Source organism: Pyrus communis, chromosome 8 (assembly GCF_963583255.1).
Source record: "Pyrus communis chromosome 8, drPyrComm1.1, whole genome shotgun sequence".
Taxonomy (NCBI): domain Eukaryota; kingdom Viridiplantae; phylum Streptophyta; class Magnoliopsida; order Rosales; family Rosaceae; genus Pyrus; species Pyrus communis.
Genome location: NC_084810.1, coordinates 6,139,071 through 6,142,304, shown reverse-complemented (window position 1 = coordinate 6,142,304; position 3,234 = coordinate 6,139,071). Strand labels below are relative to the sequence as shown.

Sequence of the window (3,234 nt, the reverse complement as noted above, 5' to 3'; positions counted from 1 at the left end):
AATATTAAAAAACACTTCTAACAGAGAAAAGCGTGAAAGCACTTCTAAATGCAAGTGCCTCCAAATTTGAAAAAAGCAATTATGGACAGAAAGTGCGTCTTATAAAGGCAGTTTTAAACATGCCTTCATCTCTATAATCATTTACATGGAACAAATATACCGTAACCATATCGTTTCATAATAATGATACAAACGCAATATACACAAAACACGTATTATTACTATTGGCGCCAAACGTCCCAATCTCAGGGTCTAATAATAGCGTTAAAGTCAAGTCACAAACTTCCCCACTTATTCATAAAGCCACCAAGATAAAGAGGAAAGCCTGACGCTTTGAGCTACAGAGAAAAAATGGGGATTTGGGATTACATCTCCGGGACAACCGATTCGCTGAAACGGAAAAGCTTCGGACCTCGGTGGCCGACACCCGATTCGGTCAAACGAATCACACCCGATGTAACATCTGCCAAGAACTTGTGCCCCACCGCTTACGGGTACGGGCGGGTGCCGTTACCCAAATAGACAAGGCCGTCCAGGGTAACTTGAATTATTATTTGGGGGACACGGAAGGCCGGGCAGAGATCGTCCGGTTCAGCTCCAGCATCGTTAAACACACAGCGCATGAGAGCCTCAAAACCGTCCCAGGTTTTGTTTCCTCGTCATTTTCTCATTTTTTGGAAAATTAAATTGCGTCGATATAGCCTTAGGTAAGTGTCTGAATACTGCTATATTTTTGTACAAAAATTTATATATTTATTTTTGCCAAGCAAGTATTTATATTATTTGGTTTGCTGATATCTTTATTATAAAATTGGGGAAAAAATCCAGAAAGAATTTGCTTGAAATTTACTTGACGACCGGTACTCCTTGCGCTAACGTAGTTTTGCGAAACCCGAACATATACCACATATGTCATAGTTACTCTACATACATATACCACATATGTCCAAGTTACTCTACATAGACTACATTGCTGATTTTTGAACACACTCGATGTTGATGTTGTCTTAAAACATGTTGGATGTGCCGCTAAACTACGGTCATGTAACATTCATCTCCACTAAGTGAGGAGGTTCTAACTCACTTGGATGACATGTTCAATACCTAATTATTTTGGTTGTCCTTTGTGCGTGGTTTAGCCTAAATCCACACCCATTTAGTCATAAGCCATAATTCATTATTTTGGATAATTTTTCATGCACGAGTTGGTGCGAATAGCGGTTCACGAATCTGTTTTGTGTAGGTTTGCTGTATAGAATTGTGCCAACATAACTTTTGTTCAAAATTTGTGAAGTTTGGTTTTCATGAAGCTTCAGAACTATGGTGTAGCATATTGATTTGGGTTTCTTGACTAGTCTACCAGCAGTTGTTTTCTATTAATTTGCAAGCGGATTGTGTAGGTTACAAAATTGTTGCGAGATCAATCCGTGACTTAAATGAGTCCGATAAACAGGAAGTGGAAGTGAAGGCAATGCAGACTGATCTACGCAAATTGAAGAAAGAGTTCAGTGAACTCAGGAAACGACATAAGCAAGTTCAGCTAGATAAGCCAAGTGTGGATTTGAAGTCACCAAACACAGCCAACATTCATTCAGTTGCAAATCAGAAACTGATGAAGGAGTTGGACCTCTTTTCTTGATGTCCCTGATTTTGGTACTTTTCATCTTCGGTTTTTCTGTGTTTCTCATAATATTCATCTTGCTACTTCATCCATTGAGACTATTCATCAAGGAGGTGATGTGAAAGGATTTAAACTCTTTTTTTATTTTTTTTATTTTTTTTTATTTTTTTTTATTTTTAATTTGTTCTGTGCAGTGGAGCCAGGATTAAATCACAATGGGGGCACAATAAGAAACTCTAATAAGTTCTACAAAATTATCTCATATTGATGGTTCATTGATCTCTATGTAATTATCATATATTAACTATGTATTGTGGAGAACTAAATATTGAATCATAAATAGTCAATAATAAGTATTACATAATCAATAAATAATCAATATATACGTGGATACTATCTAATTATGCCTCTTGAAGAATTTAGTGTCTAATTTGAAAAACAGAGAAAGAATTTTTTTTCTTTTGAACAAACCCCCATCTACTAAAATGTCAGATTTCTTTGCTACTGCTGTATTAGGATTTTAAACTCAATCTTGAAATTGAGTATAGGCCTTTTTGGTTGTACATAGGTTGTTATTGTGGAATAGATACAAATTTACCATGTACATATTCTACTATTTAAGTAATGAACAAAACTGTTCTTATGTTTCTAGCTATTCATTTATCAACTTAAACGTTTTTAAAACCTGCAACGAAGTGCGGGTATTCTTACTTGTGGTAACGAAATGCACTCAACTCAGTGCAGAACATATGCCCTTATCAGAAGCAAAGATTATACCAACATTTTGCTTTCTCTATTGGAATATATACTTGTCTCCATGATTAGCTAGGTACCATTTGCAACTTCTCATTATTTTTCAACTTTTCAAGTTTCTTTCTTACCAACATTTGCCCCCGATTCCCTCGTCTAGTTTGAAATCTATATCAGATGAATCGACGACACTAACTTCCAACTCTATATCGCTAGACTCGATGGCTCACAAAGTTTAGCGCATAAGGCTAGCGCACAAGAGATGCAGTCTTATTATTTAAGGTGTGGTCCGTTCAACATGAAAGACCCAACTCAACCGCCTAACGCCTAAGCAGGACTTTTTAGAGCACTGTTAAAAAAAAAAAATATTAACCATGCCACATGGTTGACAAAATATAATATAAAAAATGATCGTTCTAGAACATATGCACTCAACTCGGTGCAGAACATATGCCCTTATCAGAAGCAAAGATTATACCAACATTTTGCTTTCTCTATTGGAATATATACTTGTCTCCATGATTAGCTACGTACCATTTGCAACTTCTCATTATTATTCTACTTTTTAAGTTTCTTTCTTACCCACTTTTGCCCCCGATTCTCTCGTCTAGTTTGAAATCTATATCAGATGAATCGACGACACTAACTTCCAAATCTATATTACTAGAATCGATGGCTCACAAAGTTTAGCGCATAAGGCTAGCGGACAAGAGATGCAATCTGTTGACCCTAAAAATTACAAAACCTACGTGGCGCGCAGGCCGAGTAACTAATAACCTAACTACGTCCTTCGGTCGAATGCGGGGCGTGCCAACTCGTCGGCCGAGTCTGGCCGAGGAGTAAAATTTGTTGATGTAGCTTTG

The 3,234-nt window shown here is 37.0% G+C and overlaps 1 long non-coding RNA gene across 1 annotated transcript; it reads left to right on the top strand.

Moving 5' to 3' along the window:
- The first annotated feature begins 312 nt into the window (after positions 1-312).
- LOC137741440 (uncharacterized) lies at positions 313-1,965 on the top strand. Its single transcript, XR_011069296.1, has 3 exons — positions 313-645; positions 1,401-1,653; positions 1,816-1,965. It is a non-coding gene; the product is annotated as an uncharacterized lncRNA (long non-coding RNA).
- Positions 1,966-3,234: the final 1,269 nt, after the last annotated feature.